This window comes from Lissotriton vulgaris, chromosome 8 (genome assembly GCF_964263255.1).
Source record: "Lissotriton vulgaris chromosome 8, aLisVul1.2, whole genome shotgun sequence".
In the NCBI taxonomy this organism is placed as follows: domain Eukaryota; kingdom Metazoa; phylum Chordata; class Amphibia; order Caudata; family Salamandridae; genus Lissotriton; species Lissotriton vulgaris.
In genome coordinates, this window is record NC_141696.1 from 550,260,671 (window position 1) to 550,283,126 (window position 22,456).

Here is a 22,456-nt window from a genome sequence, read left to right on the forward strand (position 1 = left end):
TCCCGACACAACTTTACTCCTCCACTATGAGAAAAAGGCGGGGGTGGCCATTTTGTTTGCTAAGCACTTCAAGGGCCAAGTAAGGGACAAGGTGGCAGAAATAAAGGGCAGACTGCTAGCGCACACTGTTAGCATTGGTAATGTGGAATGCACAGTGGGAACCATATACGCACTCAACACTAAACAGGAACCATTCCTCACGGGGGCATTGTCGGAGGTTCTGGGTGCTGCATCCAAGTATACCCTGGTGGGAGGGGACATGAATCTGGTGATGGATAATGCGTTAGACAGGTCAGGACACAGGTTTGGCGACTCCGGCGCCCTATCTACTGAAGGGAAGCACTGGCTCGCCAGCAGGGGCTTCAAGGATGTATGGAGGGAGATACACCACACAGCACCGGGGTACACCTTTTACTCACACGTTCATAGGACATATGCCAGGATAGATCACTTCCTTGAATCAGCGGATATAGCTCCTATGGTAAAGGACGTGGAGGTCGCTCCAGCGGCCCTGTCCGACCACGACGCAATCCTTCTGCACTTGCGAGTCCCCCGCATTCACTCTGGTAAGGGTAGGTGGCGGCTCAGGGAGTTCCTGCTCACGCGCAAAGAGGTCACGCAGCAATTAACCCAGACTTTATCTGACTACCTTGGCAGGAATGACACGGGTGAGGTAGCCATGCCCGCGGTATGGGGGGCGCTAAAGGCGGTGGTCAGGGGGGAGCTGATGGCGATTTCGGCCGCTGATAACAGGATAAGGAAAGAACGGCACCAGGAATTGACCGCTCAGGTACTGGAATTCGAGCGGGTGCACTGTCGGACTAGGGCCCCCAGGATTTGGCGCCAACTGAAGGCTGCCAGAGCGCAACTTGCAAGCCTTGACCTCGACAGGGTAGAATATGCGGCACTACGCCTCAAGCATACTTATTATGTGGGGGGGGGACAGGACTGGTCATCTGCTGGCCAGCAAACTTAAAGCGCAAACAGTCAAGGCCAAGGTGCAAGTCATACGCGGGGATGACGGACGAGAACACTACGATGACGAGCACATAGCCGAGGCTTTCAGGGCATTTTATGCCAAGCTGTACGAGGCCGATCCGGCGACGGAGGAAGGGGTCCTGTCGGAGTACCTGCATGAGGCCAACGTGACCGCACTGAATGGCGTGAACTCCGAGGCGCTGGACGCTCACATTCACCTGGAGGAGGTGGTGTCTGCCATCGCGCGCCTGAAACCACTCAAAGCGCCGGGCCCAGATGGTTTCTCCGCGGGCTTTTACAAAACCTTTTGCCACCTTCTGGCCCCAGTGTTGACGAAACTCTTTAACTCGTTCCAAGGCCCGGGCTCGATCCCGCAAGAGATGCTCGAGGCAGACATAATCGTCCTACCAAAACCTGGAAAGGACGCTTCTAAATCTGCGGCCTATCGGCCAATATCGCTTCTGAATATTGATCTGAAACTCTTCACCGGAATCTTAGCCACAAGACTAGGGCCTTGTCTCCCAGGCATTATTGAGCCAGACCAGGCGGGCTTCATACCCTCCCGCCAATGCGCGGACAACACCAAACGCATGTTGCACGTCATTGATAAATCCCACTATAATGATTCGGACGCTGCTTTGCTGTCGGTGGATGCTGAAAAAGCGTTTGACAGAGTGGACTGGACCCACCTCAATAGGACCCTGTCGAGATTCGGGCTTGGGGAGAGGTTCAGAGCCTGGGTGGCAAGCTGTTACGCGGCCCCTCGTGCAACTGTTAGGGTGAACGGGACGGGCTCCAAGCCACTGGACATCCGGAGAGGCACGAGGCAAGGATGCCCTCTCTCGCCGATGTTCTTCGCCTTGTATATAGGAGCCGTTTGCCCAACGAGTGCGAGATAACCGGAACATAAAGGGCATCACCTTCGGAGGCGAGGAGCAGACCATCAGCTTGTACGCAGATGACATTTTGGTCTCGGTTGAGAACCCAGGGGTATCGATCCCTGCATTTCTGCAGGAAATGGAGCAGTTTGGGAAGGTCTCGGGCTTTAAGATGAACATCCAGAAGTCTGTTATCCCTCCACTGGGGTCCAATGCGCGTCAGCCGAATAGAGGGCCACTCAGGATCGGGGGGCTACAAGAACATCTGGAATTACCATATTTAGGAATAGACCTGTCCCCCTGGACGGCCCAAACGGTGGAAAATAACTATACCAAACTCTTTCACTGTGTCAAAGGAGATTTCTTCCGATGGCGACATCATCCGCTGTCTTGGCTAGGCCGGGTGGCAGACGTCAAGAGGCCTGTGCTGCCAAGGGTGCTATACCTGTTCCAGACCATCCCGGTTACTCCTCCACTGGGCATGCTTAAAAAGCTGCAAGACGCCATACAGCAGTACATCTGGGCCGGGAAGCGCCCTAGAATGCGGCGCGACCTCATCTCACGGTCACAAGACGAGGGGGGCTGGGGGTCCCTGACCTGCATCGTTACTTCCAAGCTACCCAGCTACGCTACCTCCTGGAGTGGTCCAGACCGACCTCAGAGAAAAGGTGGCTCTTTCAAGATAGGGCAATAGCGGGCAAGCCGCTTTGGCAAGTCCCATTCCTGGCAAGACGCGACAGGCCGGCATATATCAAGAAGTCTCCCATTACCAGGACTCTCTTGCAGGTGTGGGACGCGGTAGCAACAACTAAAGACCTCACCTCCTTCCCGTCGCCGATGACACCCCTTTTTGACAACCCGGCGTTCACCCCCGGGACGGCCCCTAGCGCCTTTTCTCAGTGGCGATCCACAGAATGTAATTCGGCAGGACATCTGTTTGACAGGCAGGGCTTTATGACAATGGAGGCTCTCAATGAGAGCTACGGGATAGACCAGCCGCATAACTTCCAATACTTTCAATTAAGGCACTGGCTCACTCACAAGGACATTGTCCCGCAGGTGGTCCGCTTCCTCACACCCTTTGAGAAGTGGTTTTTGGCCAAGTCGGACGATAAGAGGGCGATCACGGAACTCCACAAATTTCTGGCCCCGCCAGCGCAGGCAACTAAGTCTGCGGGGCAGAAAAGGTGGGAGAAAGAGATCGGGCGGGAGCTCTCGGACAGGGAATGGCATGATATATTTTTCAGGGCCCATCACACGGCTAGGAATATGGCGAGAAGGGAGGCCGCGGTCAAAGTGGCCTGTTACTGGCACCTGACTCCGGAACGCCTCCACCAGAGCAACCTCAGGCGCGATCCAAAGTGCTGGCGGGGCTGCGGTCAGACTGGGACCATGCTTCATTTGCTGTGGGAATGCCCGGAGGTGCAAGACTACTGGGAGGAGGTACTGAGGGATATAGATTTACACTTCGACACGGAGATCCCATGTTTCCCGGCATACACGATCTTAGGCCTACCTAACAAATTGACTTTCCCACTCAAATCAATCCGGGGGAAGCAAATGGGGCTAGCAATGGGAGCAGCGACACACCACATCCTCCCACTGTGGGGCAGCTCACTCAAACCCTCTCACACGGGATGGCTCCACAAAATCTGGTTCATAATGGGTATGGAGTGCATACAGGCCTCTATCACGCAAACCACGGACTCGTTCCGAGAGATATGGGCGCCCCTGATTGCACTACTCACCACTGAATTTCACGAACTGACTTGCCCCAAATACCTTCGACTTCTCAGACTAGTTGATGAATTTCACAAACCTACCGCTGCTCCAGGGCGGACGAAGAAAAAGCGGAAAACCCAGGTGATTCCCTAATTAGGCCTTGGCAGAACAAAACCGGGGGGGGGGGGTGGGATGGGAGGGGGGGCGGGATGGGCACCACGGTTGTTGAGCTGGGAGGGGATACGGGTGGGGGGGTTGGGAGTGGGGTCAGTTGGGGTATCCTGTTACTTGAAAATGGCTTTCACTGCACACATGGACACACGGCCCGAGGCCGGCCGATCTTGGGGCTCTTTCCCGGGAGCCCTGAGTGGAGCTCGCAAGAGATGGTGAATTGCTTATGTCCTATCACTGTAATGTACTATGCTGTTGCCAATAAAAACAAATTTGATCTAAAAGGTATAATTATTGTAAATGACTTAAGCAATGCAAACTCTAAAATACAAGCAACCCGAAAATATAGATAACAAGAAATTCAGTTTGCTTAGATATACACCTTAAAAAAAACACAAAAATCTCAAATACAAACATTTTAAATTCTGAATTTAATTTATAAATAGAACACTATCTAGGATTTAACATCCATTAAAAATGGTGTAGGATCTCAATACACTTTGCAGACTACTGAAAACAAAGAACATAATAGATTTTAGTTTAAAATCTTGTAAATCTTCTGAAAACTATAGTGAGACATGTAAATCTTGATGTTTGGGTACTTTTTACAAACCAGAGATTGTAGACAATTCTATTGGGAGCCACGGAATTTGCAGACAGGCAGACGTTTGAGACAATAACACAATAGAAACAGTAAAATATCTTCTTGAGAATTCTGTAACAACTGAACTAATACTTTTGAGACCCATCCAGAGAATTATGTAACAATGGACATGAGCACAAACCTACTGAGTCATGTAAATTTAGGATTCAATAAAATCTTGTACGCTAAGTGCTTGGGAATCACATCACACTAGACAGTATAGATAGTGACACTTATTCGCTCAAGAGAAAGGTTACAATACCCTCAATATAAACCCTCCTTATAAAGAAACATGGGGCCTCATTTATGATGCCCTACCTGTGCTATTGCACCACCGGAATATCACTTTTTAAAAGTTCCGGTGGCACACTGTGCCATGGTATATTTATATGGCTACGTAAAACCTCGTTAAATGGCTTTTCATGGCCTTATAAATATGTGCCCCTTTCATGCAAAAAACTGTGTGAAAGGGGCATTGCTAGGGACGCTTCCGGCAATATCAATGGCTTTTTGACACTGCCTCACCCTTACAAGAAATCGTAAGTCTGAGGAAGCGCCAAAACCTTACACCTCCCCTGGGGAGGTGTAAGGGAAGCACATCAAGGAGAAATATCTTTATTTCTCCTTGTTTTTCCTCTTTCCATGTGCGCTGCATTCTGTATTCTGCAGCACACATACAAAGAGGAAAAAGTCTCTTGTCATTGTTTTTGTGCAGGAACGTTTCCCTTCCTGCACAAAAATAATCATCCCTGCAATGCAGGCACCCTAGCCCCATGGTGCAAAGGTACCTGCATTGGTGCACGGTGGCCCATGTGTGTCGGCGCAGGGCATAAAGGACAGGAACGGTGCATTCCTGCTCTTTGCTTTTGCCATAGAGCAGCACAGCAGCAAGGCCTGCTGCGGTACCCAATGGTAAAAAATCCATAAATTATATCCATCATTTTTATCATTAGAATAATCACTCACTAACCTGCTATGTGCTGCTTTTAGTCTTTTAATAATTTCCTTCCATTACTGGATAAATGGCACACCATACTATATTGGTGATATAATGGGATTAGGTGCAAATATGGAATACATTTGGCAATTGAGTCCAATTTAATCTATTTTACACCACATTTACTTTAGTTTAAATGTTTAGAGCATTCTTCTTAAAGAACAGAACATAAAATTCCTGAGGGGGCGATGTGAAGTCAAGTGCTGAGGAGCATGGCTGCATCCAGCAAAGGCTGCCTGGTGCCCTGAGCCTCTGATCACAGGGCAATAGCCCTGATGGTTGCGGGACTTGCAATGTCACACAAATCAGAAACGTGAGACCCCCAACCGCAAATAAGATAAGGCCAAAATGATGTTTGGTTGATGTACTCCAGTCAAGTAGGCGGTGAGGCCTACTGCTAGAACACTGACGGAAAAATTGGTGCGCGTTCAAATGCACCCAAACATGTATTACATGCATATAGCATGACGAGCTGCGTAGGTGGGCTTGTTTACCTTGATGCGATGCCCCTGGAGTGTGGGGAGAGCCATGGATGGTAGCAGAGGGCAGCGGCCAAGCACAGAGTAGGAGAGAGGGAAGACAGGGTGAAATACTGGTGAGATAAATTGGAGGAAAGAAGGGGAAGCCTGATTGGTGTCATAGTTGAATCGTGGGCGCCCCAGTGGACTTACTCAGCAGAGAAACTCCCCAGCTGATGTGTGTTCATTAGGCCACACTCTACTGGTGATCTTGGCATACATGTTGTTATTCCCAACCTATGAACAGTGAAAGAGGTCTGGAGGGGAGTGCATGCAGCAGCCATATTTGTTGAGGGAATCAAGATCTCTTCCCCCTCAATGCAATACAAGTGTGTGTGACTATATGTTTGGAAATAATTAGAGGAATAGCTTTATGTAGATACCCTCACCATTACACTAACACATAGAAAATCTGGTGCACTAATCAATACCTTACCAGAAGTTGAGTGGGAGATAGCATAGGACGTTAAAGTCAATAGCACAGAAATTAAAGCAGGACACAAAGATAAGGATTGTTTGAGGTCCCTACAATGACACAACTTGCTTGACTCTTCAGCCTTTTAACAAGTTAAACTGTCACCGAATACCACTCCTGTGCATCTGTAATTTAGTTAACCGTTTTATTGTTGTAAATGTCTAAACCAAAAGCCATGCATCAGTTACTTTTTTTCAGAGACAGGGGCATCCAACAAAAATACTCTAAAGCAAAGAAAAGAGACTACAGATGTACCTTATTCTCCTTCAACGATGGATACCTTGCTACAGGAATTGGAAGAGATAAAAGCATCTAGAGCATTGGTGGATGCCGCAGTGGGGAAAACAGCGAATGACATGCAGTCAATGAGCAATGAGATTTCTGCTTTTCATCACAGACTTCACAGTATGGACTCAAGAGTAAGAGAGGTGTGTTGGATATGGACCTTTGTGCATGGTCACCCCAAATGTTTGCCCCCCCCCCCCTTCGCCTCTGAACTCATTTTTGCTGGATTTAGGACTCTGCACACTTTACCACTGCTGACCACTACTAGAGTGCTTGTGCTCTCTTCCCTAAACATGGAACATTGGCTTATTCCCAACTACCATGTTTAATTTACTTATAAGACCCTAATAAAGTGCAGTACATGTGCCTAGGGTCTGTAAATTAAATGCTACTAGTGAGCCAGAAGCACTCATTGTGTCACCCACTTACGTAGCTCTCTAACCATGGCTCAGGCCTGCCATTGCCGAGCCTGTATGTGCAGTTTTAAACTTCCACTTTGACCTGGCAAGGTAACTTTCTTGCCAGGCTTAAACCTTCCATTTTGTTACATATAGGTCACCTCTAAAGTAGGCTATGTCTACCCATTGGTAAGGGTGCCATGTATTTAAAAGGCATTACATGTACTCTTAAGTTTTGAAACTCAATATTTCATGTTTCACTACTGCAAGGTCTATCTCTCCCATTGGATAATGTTGGGATTACCATATTACATATTTTAAGTGTAACTCCCAGTTGTGAAGAACTTGAATTTTCAATTTTAGTGTCACTGAACTCACAATTTAAAATCACAACTTATTGTGACGTTGGATTTTAAATTCTAGTTTAGCAAATGCCACTTTTAGAAGGTTGACATTTACTTACATTTGCCTTTTGGTGCCTTCTACCTAACTATGGAATACGTATGGGATGGGTGACATCGGGCTTCTTGCATTCCCTCTAGACAGCCACACACAAATGAAGGGTAGAAGTGCCTAAGTGTCCATTTACATGCAGGTGGGCCATCTTGAGAAGGAGGGGAGGGAGGAACTGAAACGCCTGAAAGGCCTGTGTCCTGTCCCCATAGAATGGATTGATTACCGCCCTGCAGTGAATCTGGAGCCAGGGCAGGAAGAGAGAACCTCTGTGCACTTCAAAGCTTTCTTTGAAGTCTCCCCTACTTCCAAAGCACCACTCTGTATAAGTACTGGACCTCTGGCACTACCAAATCAGTACACTTCTTGACATGTGACTGCTCTGCCAGGAAGAGGGACTCTGTTGCTGCTGAAAGGACTGCCACTCTGCTGGACTGATGCTTTGCTGGGCTCTGCCTTGCTGTGCTCTTGCCTTGCCTTGCTGTGCTACCCTGCTGCCTGCTGCTAACCTGCCTGGGTGAGAAGGACTGGGCCTGCCAGAGCTACTCCAAGTGCTTGTTGGATTGCCTCCTGTTCCAAGTCTCAGGGATATCAAAGACTTTGATTACCTGCATCTGCAAACTGTAAGTCTGCCCTGCCAATTGGTGCCACCCCAGTCCAGAACACTTGGAAGTGAGGCCTAAATGGCTTCTTCATCCAGAGCAGAGGCATCTTCATTGGAACTGACGACTATTCATCTTTGGTGAGTCGGAACCAGCACAGCCTCGTCATTGCTGTGAGCGGACCCTGCACATCACGCTCAGATCCAGCGCATCCTCACAGTTGCGTGGAGTGGATCCGATACATCACCCTCGAAACCAGTGCATCGCCTTCGCCTTCGACGCATTGTCTTCTGTGGGAGCAGCAGCCACACATTGCATCCAGAACCAGTGCTCGCACCCGGAACTGACGCATCACCACTGGTGCGTGGAGAAAATCATGCCTCTTATCCACAGCTTGGCTCGACACCAAAGCTTCACCTCGGCTGCAACTCACATCCTCGACAATGACAATGCATCCCTGATCAAGGTATTTTGGTTCAGCATGTCCTATAATTAATTTAGTCTTTATCCTATCACTTGTTTTGGATATGGAACACCTCAATTAATATTATATTGCTCAGGAATTATAACTGAAAACCCCATTTGTCTGACCCACAGGAAGATAAACAATAAGACAAGTACACCACTTGCCTTGAGGGTAGGCATAATCTGTTTTAAGACCTGATGAGAGGCCTATGTCCTGTGCATGAACACTTGGTAATTTTTTGTATCAAAAGCATCCCCCATACTTGTACCAATAGGTAAGGGATGCTCCTGCTAGTCCCTCTCTTTCCATATATTGCAATTGTATACTCAACTAGATCCTGAAGACGAGGGGAAGGTCAATAACTCAAAGTTTTACACTTACTGCAACCTCCACCTTTAATTGAATTTATACATAAATGTACATGGTTGTGATGTCAGTTTGTTCACAACCGTTGGGGATTGTGCCCTTAATTGTGAATAAGATGAGGCGTTGTATAAAAATATTTTTTTCTAATTTTTCAAGTAATATTAACTGACTCAGATGGAGAGCAAAAACCAGAACAGAGATTGGGCGGGCAAAGAAATCTGAGCTAGTAGGTCAGAAGCCACACCAGGGACTTTTTGGGAGCACAGGAAAGGAGGAGTTGCAATAGCAATATACAAATTCCTTCCATAGTAAGTGATATGACCCTGATAGACACTTAGGGGCATATTTTCAAACCCATATACCTTTGGAGGCCGGGAATATACACATGGGCCACATATAAGGGACAATCTGGTTGTATCAGGATTTATACACCAAAGACAAGACTAAATATTATTTTTCTATGTATAGTGTGTCCGTACCCTCTTCCCAGTTCACTCTTGTCTTTCTAGATTGGATCACAATCAGGGTCCTAATGTTGGCACTACTTCAATTTGAGGAGGCCAACGCCAATACATCACTATTTTTCTATTTTTTTCGGTCCTGAGGAAGCGCCATGGGTCTCTTTCTGAGACTATCAAGGGCGTGAAACATGTCGACCTGACCTATGTACAGTTTCATTCACACACTTGTATGTCATAGCTACTTGGGGTCATCATAAACCCTCAGAAGCCACAACCATTATAGTTCTTTTATTTATGACAGAGGAATCTTTTCATTAAATGTGACTAACTCAAATATCCTATTTTTAAACTACCTCGTACTCATCATATGGCGTAAAAATAAAAGATCTCCTCAAAAGCAACCCTTTGAGGGACCCATAGGACCTTGCAGTGCTGGCCCGACGAGGAGCACTGCCCTATGATGAAGCATGACATCCCTTGGCATGTGAGAGGGCACCAGGTAAAAGTCACTTTGACTTTCCTTCTCATTTCCCCAGAATATCATCTCCTGTCTTCTTCTAGGAACAGTGACCCATTGTTTTGGTTTATTCATTACTTGGGAGCACGGGCACTGTACCTTCATTAAAATACTTGTCCCTCCTTTTTTTAGAGTAGTGAATGGGGAATAACCACTATCACTAGGGCAAGGAGGGGGTGGGACACAGGGAAACATTAGAGCCCAGCCCTCAGGGGGTTGTGCATTTGTTTGTGAATGCCGTTGTTTCGCTTTGTGATGTTAGCAGTTAAATAAAATGCTTCTTTTATCCTGAAAGTGAGTATTTGGCAGATGAATCATTTATTGCTGCAACTGCATGTGCTTAGAGTTGTGAGCCCCCCCTGTTTCCCCCTCCACCCCTGAGAGAGCTTTGGACTGCTCGGACCAAGCTATTCATGAGAGTCAAGTGCTTAAGGGGTACTTGGCCCAGTTGCCATGAATTCATTTTAGGTCGGGCCCTGGATATCAGGAGGAAAAGGGCTCAACGTCCATATTTGAGCTGAATAGATCCTGCTTGCCCCATGGTCCTCTGAACGGGGTTATGACAGACTGTGTAAAAGGAACTATTCTTGGGTGGAAGTGAATAATGCACACAAGCTTTATGCAGTTCCTCAAAGTGAAGGGGGCCACCTGGTTAAGGGTGCAGACCTGACAATTCTGCATGTGCTGGTGGGCAAAAGCAAAATGAAAATGACAATTAAACAGACCAATGGTTGAAGACCCAGACAAAAAACCCTCCAGGTACATATAAATCTTATTTTTATGGGGGGAAACAATAATATATGAGAGTGTCACAAGTGTGGAAACAAAGGGCCGATTCACAGAATGAACTTAAGACGCAATCCTAAACTTACTACTATTTTGGTATTCACATAATGCACTTACTACTTTTGGCATTCACAGAATAAACTTACTACTTTTGGTATTCACAGAAGTTAGGATTTTGTCTTAAGTTTGTCTTAAGACAAACTTAAGACAGACTTAAGACAGACTTAAGTTAGGATTTTGTCTTAAGTCTGTCTTAAGTTTGTCCTAAGACAAACTTAAGACAAAATCCTACCTTCTGTGAATACCAAAAGTAGTAAATGCATTCTGTGAATGCCAAAAGTAGTAAGTGCATTCTGTGAATACCAAAACAGTAGTAAGTTTAGGATTGAGTCTTAAGTTCAATCTGTGAATCGGGCCCAAACAAACCAACCTACTGCAGACGAGAAAGGAAGGCCTCTAAATGATCTTTTAAGCCAAATAATGATGCTGTATGCTACTCCCAGGGCTACCAGCGTGTTCACTCGAGCGCAAGGAATAAATAAACTAAAAAGGGCAGAGCTTGCTGTCTGGAGAGAAAACATACATCCAGTATGGGGGAGCCCATGCTGATCACTGCAAGCTACAGCATTAGCACTACAAAAGAACCAGCCATTTCTCGGTACCACTGTAGATGTGTGTGCTTAAAGTTACAACTGCACCTCGTTCTGTCACCAGATGTGTGGAGTATCTGCTGGTGTGCTGTAACTAGAGTACAAAAAGCATTGGCAAAGTCAATAGATCACGACTTTGCCGATCTATTGGATTTGTTATTTTTGTTATCCATGCTTTACAACAGTAGAGTTGAGGATGAAAAAGAAAATAAATGCTATGACGTGCCAACCTTGCCACCGTCATAGTGCTGTTTTATTTCATTTCTCTTATCCATGTGACATAGCCTCCACATATCTGTACAATTGTAAGCGCGCCCTATTGGCTTTGCCAATGCTTGTTTCCTTTGTTGTCCACACTTGTTTATTAACAAAGCGTTCCCTCTCGTCTTCATTCATTCGTTCCTCTGGCCCCAGCACTGCTTATCCCTTCACTTATTCACTTACAGGAAGTGGTCACTGTCCAAAGTCATTCCTTAAAAGGTGAACTACAGACTGACAACAAACACAATATGCCACCTAGAATGAACGTGAAAAACTCCAAAATGTAGCAACCCAGCCAGCACACAAGAATTTCCTCAGCAAGCTGCGAATGTAACAAGTTGGACTACTCAGCAAATAACATCCTGAAATATCTCAGTAGCAGCAGATACTACAAAACTCTGGGAAATATTTACAAGGGCTGGTGGCGCAGTGCCCGGCTCCATATTTGCGTGACTTAATGCTGCTTTGTAAATATGTTACCCTTTCACACAGTTATCTGTGTTAAAAATCAATGGGTTTTGCAGTGGTGCAACACCCATTGATTTTTAACGATGCCCCTGCTTTAACCCCTTCCATGCTGATGACGAACCCCAGCCGTCATGCACTACGGTGCTCGTGTGCTGATGACGGCTGGGGTTCGTCACGGGCCGCTCCTGTTCGTGCTGTTTACAGCACAGCAGGGGAATCGCGGCCGCATGGAAAGGGTTAAAAGATCCGTAACTCTGAGGCAGGGCCACAAACTGCCACTGAATAGCAGGCATTAGATTGGCGCAATGAGTAGAAAAACTTTTATTTCTCCCCCTTTTTGCTTTTTCCATGTGTGCTGCATTCTGCAACACACATAGAAAGAGCAAATCACCTTTAAAGATTGTTTATGTGCAGGAAGGTGTTCCTTCCTCCACATAAACAATCATCCCTGCAACACAGACAGTCTTGCCCCATGATGCAATGGTGCCTGCATTGAGGAGTTGATTCCCTGCTACACAGGCACCTTTGCACCATGGTGCAATATGTAGAGAATCATCCCTGCAATGCAGGCACCCCTTGCACCATGCGGCAAGGGTGTCTGTTTTGGCACTAGGTGGCTTTTTTTTGCAGCAGTCTAAGGGTGCGCCATATTCTTGTAAAAACGGTGCATCTCTGTCTTTTTTAAAAGATGCAGCACGGCGCTGCTACATTGTTTGCAATGTCATGCTGTGCCTTTTCTTTGTAAGTAACCCTCATAGTCTCTTATATCTTAACATACCAACATGAGTAGAAAAGGTGGTAATAAACCTGCATTTCTCCTCCAACTCAAGTTGATGGTATCCTTTAAGGTCAAGACAGGAAAACACTTCGGCTCTGTTAATTGCATGATCATGTCTGCTATGTGTGGACCAGGGTGTCTCTCCGTCTCAGTGGCTTTGTTTGCCTGGTGCATATCAACCGTAATATATGCTGCTCCGCTACTGTCTTTTTTGGTACTACTACTATGGGCAAAACCAATAGCGTGGGGCCTGTGGGGCATTCAATTATATCATGTTTAAGAGTGCTTACAACTCTTTCTCTACAGCTTCTTGTGGATGAAAAGCAATTCTACGGTGCCACAGCACAACAGGGTGAATGTCTTCATTAATACATTGATATGAACCTGCACTTTCATTTACTTGAGTTTTCCCAGGCTATGGAACAACAACGGGAATCGACTTGTGATCTCAGACTGAGAACAGAGGTTGTAGTTGAGGGATATCAACCCCATGTCAGCAGCGGTGGCAAAACTGAGCAAACAAGCACTCGATGAAGTCCCTTGAAGAACATAAGTGATGGCTCTCACTGATGTCTGTTTGTGTTGCATTGATGCTGTGAGCAACCGTTGACTTTGCAATGGCCCAGAAGTGGCCCAGGTATGTACCTTTGTACCTGATAGAGTGAGGCGAGGCACAGCAGATAGGCTGTTAAACTTTTCCACTGGCATGATATTAATTGACGCAGCACTGTCTATGATGAAAGTTATTGAGCGTTTGTTCACTTCCAATGTGATTTTGGGACAGGGTACAAATGAAGTTAGTCGTTTTATTTTGTAAGCCTTCTTTGAACTGTGATCATCTTTATAGGCATCTAATCCCACTTGTGGGCACTGCCCTTTGGTAGATATCATCAGTGCACACCCATCTTCTTCGCTGGTACTCGATAGTTACATTGAAGAACCTTTTTACGATGAGCTTGATGATGATTGATTTTGCCGTGTTACTACTTGTCACAGCTGATGTTGCTTTTTGGTTTTATGGGCATAGTAGGAATGCTTCTAGAACGTTCTTACGTCCATCTTTTCTTGCCGTAGTGGCGCATTTGATTTTCTGTAGCTCAACACACAGTAATGAAATGGTTCTCTTTCCAACAACCTTTGCAGACTTGTCCTATGACTGGACATTTAGCTTAGTGGGGAAAAGAAAACCCATATTTGAAGAATAGCTTTGTTTTCTTTGAAGATGCCGACTTATGTACCGTGTTTATGCTGGTGCTTACTTTTCATGGGCAGTGTCCATTCATTGTGTGCGGTTCCTGCTTCCATGTCAGTAGCTTGTCAGTCTGCTCATTCTTATGCTCTCTCAGTCATCAGCATTTTCCCTAGACTGGATGTTTCTCTCAGCATGCGCCTTCTTAATGAATCAGAAAGGCAGCCATTGTTGACTCTGAGGCGCACAGCTTTTCGTCAGTCAAATCAAAGTACTTGCAATATTTAATGAGTGCGTCAAGCCTTTCAACAAACTCGTCCATCGTTTCCCTAACCTATTGTTGTGCTTGGTTGAAGATATAGCTTACATAGTCGACATTGGGCATTGGATTGAACTTGGCCTTCAATGCTTCTTATACGTTTTTGTCTGATTTTATGTCTGTCTTGACAGATTTCTTTTACCATTTCTTTCACTCCATCACCTGCAAAGTTTTTCAAATATTGGATGATCTTCTTGTCATCTTCTTCCTCTTGTGCATCTATGAAGTCATCAAATGTTTTGATCCACAAAGCCCACCTGGCATCAATGTTCTGTTTATTAGAAGTGTTGGAAAGTGGTGGTGGCTTCAGGAACACAGCTGCATTGTTTCTTGGGTGCAGAGACAGAATATCGATGCCAAAATATCGACTTGCACAAATATCGGGGTAAAAATATTCTGGGTCAGACATATTGACAGACAAAATATCGTAGTCAAGAATGTCAATTTTAGCTAATTAATACCGATGTTTAAAATATCAAAGTGTTTAATATCGTTTGCCAAAATATAGTTGTTAATAATATCGATTTTCTATTAATGGTATGTATTTTAATATGTGTTTTACACATATGTGATGTATGTTTTTTGTTTAAGAATTGTTTGTATTTTTATTATATGTGTTAAAATGTTAGTAGGTATTAATTTTTCTTTATTTGAATTTTGCATTTTTAGTTCTGTAGTGGGTTGTGGGTTTATAGGGAAATAGTGTGGAAATCATTTTAATTCTATAAAAGTTATAGTTAATTTTCAGTTGTTATTAATATTTTTATACTTGAATTCTGGGTTTTTAGGTCCGTAGCGGGTTGTGGGTTTATAGGGGAATAGCGTGGGATGTAATTAAATACATTTCATTAGTTTAATTGAGATGTGATAGTGTTAAATGTGTAAAGTAATTTCTTATTAATTAATTAAAAATTATTTATTAATTTGTTGTTAATTAATTATAATTAATTAATTGGCAATTCATTATTGTAATTGTGTAATTAGTTTTAGGTGTGTGCTGTGGTGTTTATAGGTGTAAATGGTAGGAAGGGTGGGAAACAATTTATTTTTAATTGATTAATTAATAATGAGTTAATTAATTTTAAATAATTATTTAGTGATTAATTATGGTCATTGTGTAATTCATTTTAGGTGTGTTTTGTGGTGTTCATCGGTGTTAGTGGTGGAAAGGGTGTGAATCAATTTATTTATAATTGATGAATTAATAATTAGTTGTTAATTAATTTAAATAATTTATTATAAAATAATTGTGGTAATTGTGTCATTAATTTTAGGTGTGTGTTGTGGATATTACCGTGTTAATGCATGTGTATTCAATGAATGTTTATTATTTTGTTATTAATAATATTTTTTAATTGATTATTAATTATGATAATTATAGAAATATGTTTAAATAAAACGTTTTAAGTGTTTTTTTATTGGTGTGGTGTTATAGGGTAGGAAATAAAATAAATACATTTATGTTTTCAATATTTTTTTTGTTTGTTAATATTTGTTCCTTTTAAATAATTATTGTTTATAAATGAATTTAATTCGTTCCGCTTGTGAAATGTGCGGATTTTTGGCAATTTTGCGATCCGCGAATCGCATGAAATTGCCAAACAATCCGCAATTCCGCACATTTTTTTTGCTTGTTCGCGCTTTAAAAATACAATCTTGCGCGCGCTGCATTGACTTACCTTGATTCTGAGTTTGCCAAGTTGTTTTCCTCCCGCGAACAAGATGGCCGTGCCCAAAAACGACCGCATGGGTAAGTTCGCTGTAGCCCCGCTGAAAAAAAAACCTGCGAACACGCCAAAATAAAAAAATTCGCAAGTTCGCACAAATTCGCAAATTTTGCTGACCGCGAATACGCTTTCGCGTGAATTCGCAGACCGCGAATTCGCAAATTTCGCCCATACTTAGTAAAAATGATATTAGTCCTTTTTGTTTCTCTGCTGTCCAACACTTTCTCTAATGTTGCACTCACTGGGGTGGGAAAAGTAATTTTTACCCCTCCGCTACCCAATACTTTCGCTACTGTTTCACACACTGTAGTGGGAATAGTCCTTTTTACCCCTCCGTTATCCAACACATTTCCTACTGTTGCACTCACTGGAGTGGGAATAGTAATTTTAATCCCTCCGCTATCCAACATGTTCCCTACTGTTGCACTAACTGGAGTGGGAAAAAGTAATTTTTCCCCTCCGCTATCCAGCACTTTCCCTACTGTTGCACTCAATGTAGTGGAAATTGTAATTTTTACCCCTCCGCTATCCAACACTTTCCCTACTGTTGCACTCACTGGAGTGGGAATAGTAATTTTGACCCCTCCACTATCCAATACTTTCCCTACTGTTGCACTCACTGGAGTGGGAATAGTAATATTTACCCCTCCACTATCCAACACTTTCCCTAAAAGTTGCACTCACTGGAGTGGGAATAGTCATTTTTACCCCTCCGCTATCCAACACTTTCCCTATTGTTGCACTCACTGGAGTGGGAATAGTAATTTTTACCCCTCCGCTATCCAACACTTTCCCTACTGTTGCACTCACTGGAGTGGGAATAGTAATTTTACCCCTCCACTATCCAATACTTTCCCTACTGTTTCACTCACTGTAGTGGGAATAGTAATTTTACCCCTCCGCTATCCAACACTTTCCCTACTGTTGCACTCACTGGAGTGAGAATAGTAATTTTTACCTCTCTGCTATCCAACACTTTCCCTATTGTTGCACTCACTGGAGTAGGAATAGTAATTTTTACCCCTCCACTATCTAACACTGTCCCTACTGTTGCACTCACTCGAGTTGGAATAGTAGTGTTTACCCCTCTGCTATCCAAAACTTTCCCTACTGTTGCACTAATTGGAGTTGTAATAGTAATTTTCACCCCTCTGCTGTCCAATACTTTCCCTACTGTTGCACTCACTAGAGTGGGAATATTAATTTTTGACCCTTTCGCTATCCAACACTTTCCCTACTGTTGCACTCTTTGGAGTAGGAATAGTAATGTTTGCCCCTTCACTATCCAACACTTTCCCTACTGTTGCACTCACAGGAGTGGGGATAATAATTTTTACCTCTCCATTATCCAACACTTTCCCTACTGTTGCACTCACTTGAGTTGGAATAGTACATTTTATTATTTTGCTATCCAACATTTTCCCTACTGTTGCATTTATTGTATTGCAAAATGTAAGGCTTTTCTTTTTTTTTATAATTTATTGTTTTAATTTATTATGGGGCCCATTCTGATTCGGTAAAATCCCCTACGATTCGCCGTACGGTGCGTTTTTCCTGTACGATTCCTACAGCCCCAACGTCCCCGTACATACGATCAAGTACGATCCAAACCCAAAGCAGATCTTCGTACGAATCTTACCAAACACTGTACCACAAAAAAATACATACGATTTGTATCCGGTTCGCGCAGTACGCTGCGTCCGTACGTAAACAAGCAGCAATTTCCGTCCCAGCAAGTACGATTCGTGTCGGCGACACTCCATACGACCCTTTTTCTACGTGAGCTGAAAACGTCCGTAAAAGCAGAGTCCGGCCCGAACCGCACCCCCGGTACGCGACATGCACGCCATGAACCCCATTGCCCGTGTCATCCCAGTCCTGTATGCCTACGACCTGGTGCACAGAAACCGACGATGGCGCAGACGGTGAGTACAACGTACCTCAACAACAGAAGTGTACTTGTACGGTGCGTCTGACTCGCCGCCTATACCACCATTGCAATAGTGATACGAGCCGCGCATACGCCATGAATGTTGGGGTACGGTGCGTTTTACACGCTCGCGAATGGCACCATTGTAATAGTGATACGAGCCGCACACACGCCATGAATGTTGGGGCACGGTGCGTTTCACATGCTCACGTATGGCACCATTGCAATAGTGATATGAGCCACACACACGCCATGAATGTTGGAGTATGGTGCGTGACATCTGAGGTGTGGGTGGATATGACTCCCAGCAGTGTCCAGACATATGAAGGGTGGGTGTATATGACTCCCAGCAGTGCCCAGACATATGAGGGGTGGGTGGATATGACTCCCAGTATAGGCCAACAATATGGGGGTGGGTGTATATGACTCCCAGCAGTGTCCAGACATATGAAGGTGTTGTATGGCGTTTTAGGACCTTACGGCCACACGCATCAAAGTTAGCATTTGCGATTTCTTAATTGCGATAATTAAGGAATCGCAATTAAGAAATCACAAATTGCTATGCATCAAAAAATCGCATTTTTATTTGCGATTTCTAAAAATTCCTTAATTGCGATTCACAATTAGCGAATTGCAATTAAGGAATCCCTTCCCATTTATTCCTATGGGCCAAGAGGCCCATAGGAATGAATGGGAAGGCATTCACAAATTGAGATTAGCATTTTGCGAATCGCAATTTGTGAATGCATTTTCAATGGTGCAGAGGGGGTTCAAAGGACCCCCCTGCACCCCTGAAATGTAACTTTAAGTGCAAGTTTCACACACACATGTCCCAAGGACATGTGTGTTTGTAACATGAAAGTTTCAAAAATGCATTTTTGGGCATTTTTGGAAGTTTTCGCAAATTAGCATGAAGGTCAACTTCATGCCAATTTACCCCTTCCTATTTGCGAATTCGCAAATTAAAAATGTTCATGCATTGCATTTAAGAAATCTCAAATTATGATTTCTTAAATGCAATCGCAATTTTAGAAATCGCAACATGGTTGCGATTCCTAAAATTGCGAAAAGCATGATGCATCCCAAATTTGAGAATTGCATTCGCAAACGGTCGAAAATTGTGATTCGCACCGTTTGCGAATGCAATTTTCAATGATGCATGTGGGCATTAGTGTAATTTTCCCGATTCATGCCCATAGATAGGTATAAATCACCCTGTCCTTATATAGGCATAGAAATCATAACCATATTTAGACTTAGCCTATGCAGTCCAAATACGGCACGGCTACTTCCACTAGTTCCGAAAATCCAAAACGATTTCTTGAAAAAACCCGCCTTCAGCAGACAGGGACTTCCCCTTGCTTGAATAGTGATTTATCCAAGAACTCATGGAGTTTTCAAAGAACTGAGTCTTTGATCATGTTATTATGTCCAACCTTCTGTCAAAGAAGGCACCTTCAAGGTATAAATATGCCCACACTTGCTCAGGCAAACACACGGTGGTTTGGAGCAGTTCGACTATCTACTTGTCCGACGCCCTGCTGCAGCAAGTGCCGAAGGAAGCTGACCCTCCAACAGACGCACTGAAAGAGACGCTGTCTTTTTTCTTGATGAGAAATCCAGCTCCAGTGTTTTCAGGCTACCCTTGCGGTTGCTGGAAAATCGAGTCCTGAGAGAGAGATACAAGACCTCCTTCATTCTAAACCAAAGTACGGAGCTGATTAGACCCTTAGAGAATTCTTGGAATAGATTATTGGCAAAGAATACCTAAACTAAGCTACACATCACTTACTTCTTTCCTTGTACTAGACCTAGGTTAGGTACACCGGGGTAGGCGTATTTTAGAAGCACCAGTTGAGTACTTTTAGTCTTAATTTATGAATGTATGTATTTTATGTATTTTATGGCTTAGAAACCATATCATGCTTTTACAGTATTATTTTACAATACTCTTCGTACTGTACGCATTGTACTTTGCAACCAGTATTCCTATTGTAGCAGTTTATTTCTTCTGCACGAGAAAGAAGACTGTTCAATAAATACCCTTTTATTGAAAACGCCCGTCTCTCTATTTCTCTGCACTTCTGGTGAAACGAAGCATGCATGATTGACTGAGTGAAATAGTTGTCTATTGTTTCCGCGACTCTAGAGATTGATTTCTTATTCTTGGGAAACAAAGTTGTCTTGTTTATGCGGTTATCAGAAACGAATCCGTTCTTGTGTATTCGAGAAAGTTTCTAGTGATCTCTGAGCTAGCTGGCACTCACAATTAAGTCTAGTATATTCGATAGAGATCTAGTAGACCTCAGTCCTACGTCAAATCTATAGTATATATTATTCCAATGCGGAGAGCCTATTGGGAATATAGGAACTACACTACAAAGGGTGGGTGGATATGACTCCCTGCAGTGTCCAGACATATGAAGGGGTTGTGTGGCGTTTTAGGACCCTAGTGTAATTTTCCCGATTCATGCCCATATATAGGTATAAATCACCCTATCCTTATATAGGCATAGAAATCATAACCATATTTAGACTTAGTCTATACAGTCCAAATACGGCACGGCTACTTCCACTAGTTCCAAAAATCAACAACGATTTCTTGGAAAAACCCGCCTTCAGCAGACAGGGACTTCCCTTGCTTGAATATTGATTTATCCAAGAACTCATGGAGTTTTCAAAGAACTGAGGGGCATATTACCAAGCAATAGCAATAATTATCGCTATTGCTTGGTTAGAGACAAAAATTTACTGCTAAGCTGCAGCGATTTTTATCTCAAATAAATCTTGGTATTACCAAGGTTTATCACAAATGCGATAAAAATCGGCCGCAATGCATGAATATCGCTGAAAAGTCAGCGATATTCATGCATTACCGAGCTAATGCTCTTAGCCATGTTATCCACCTCCCATTGGATAACATGGCTAAGAACTGCTCAGGGCAGGTGTTAGCTTTTGGAGATATTCGCGGTAATAGGAGATAGCGATGTTGGCGACTGTTTACAGTCGCTAACATCTTGGCACGCCCACTTTGCATGCCATTAGTGATAAATATCACTGACATGCAAAGTGGGGCCCAAGATGGTCGCTATCTCCTACTAGCTGTCGCTAACTGGTGTTAGCGACAGCTAGGTAATAGGGAGATAATTTTATCTCTGCTTTCTTGGCTTTAAAAGCCAAAAAAGCAGAGATAAACCCCCTTGATAATATGCCCCTGAGTCTTTGATGATGTTATTATGTCCAACCTTACGTCAAAGAAGGCACCTTCAAGGTATAAATATGCCCACACTTGCTCAGGCAAACACACGGTGGTTTGGAGCAGTTCGATTATCTACTTGCCCGACGCCCTGCTGCAGCAAGTGCCGAAGGAAGCTGACCCTCCAGCAGAGGCACTGAGAGAGACGCTGTCTTTTCTCTTGCCGAGAAATCCAGCTCCAGTGTTTCCATGCTACCCTTGGGGGTTGCTGGAAAATCGAGTCCTGAGAGAGAGATACAAGACCTCCTTCATTCTAAACCAAGGTACGGAGCTGATTAGACCCTTAGAGAGTTCTTGGAATAGATTCTTGGCAAAGAATACTTAAACTAAGCTACACCTCACTTACTTATACCATATCATGCTTTTTCAGTATTATTTTACAATACTCTTCGTACTGTACGCATTGTACTTTGCAACCAGTATTACAATTGTAGCAGTTCATTTCTTGTGCATGAGAAAGAAGACTGTTCAATAAATAGCCTTTTATTGAAAACGCCCTTCTCTCTATTTCTCTGCACTTCTGGTGAAACGAAGCATGCACGATTGACTGAGTGAAATAGTTGTCTATTGTTTCCGCGACTCTAGAGATTGATTTCTTATTCTTGAGAAACAAAGTTGTCATGTTTATGTGGTTAACAGAAACTAATCCCTTCTTGTGTATTCGAGAAAGTTTCTAGGGATCTCTGAGCTCGCTGGCACTCACAATTAAGTCTAGTATATTCGATAGAGATCTAGTAGACCTCAGTCCTACGTCAAATCTATAGTATATATTATTCCAATGCGCAGAGCCTATTGGGAATATAGGAACTACACTACATGGCGCCCAACGTTTGGTAAGGCGATAATTTAATGCTAGATACTAGAGTAACTCAGTTGTGCTTTTCACAGAGACCCCTTTTCCCGTAAAATACTCCAATAGACATCTGGACTGGGTTAAAGGATATAATATCCACCAAAACTGAGTAGGACGAAAATCCTATGTATTAGTTTTTGGTTTGTTCAACATTGAAGGATACAGTGTTCCAAAATATTGTGCACCTAATCTTTGTCTCCTTGAAAATTGCTCTACAAACTCTCGGTCAACCAAATGAGTGACGATGAGAGGGAGAGAGCTGCAACAGCAGCTCAGGCAGTGTTAGATGGCACAAATCTCCAACAAAAT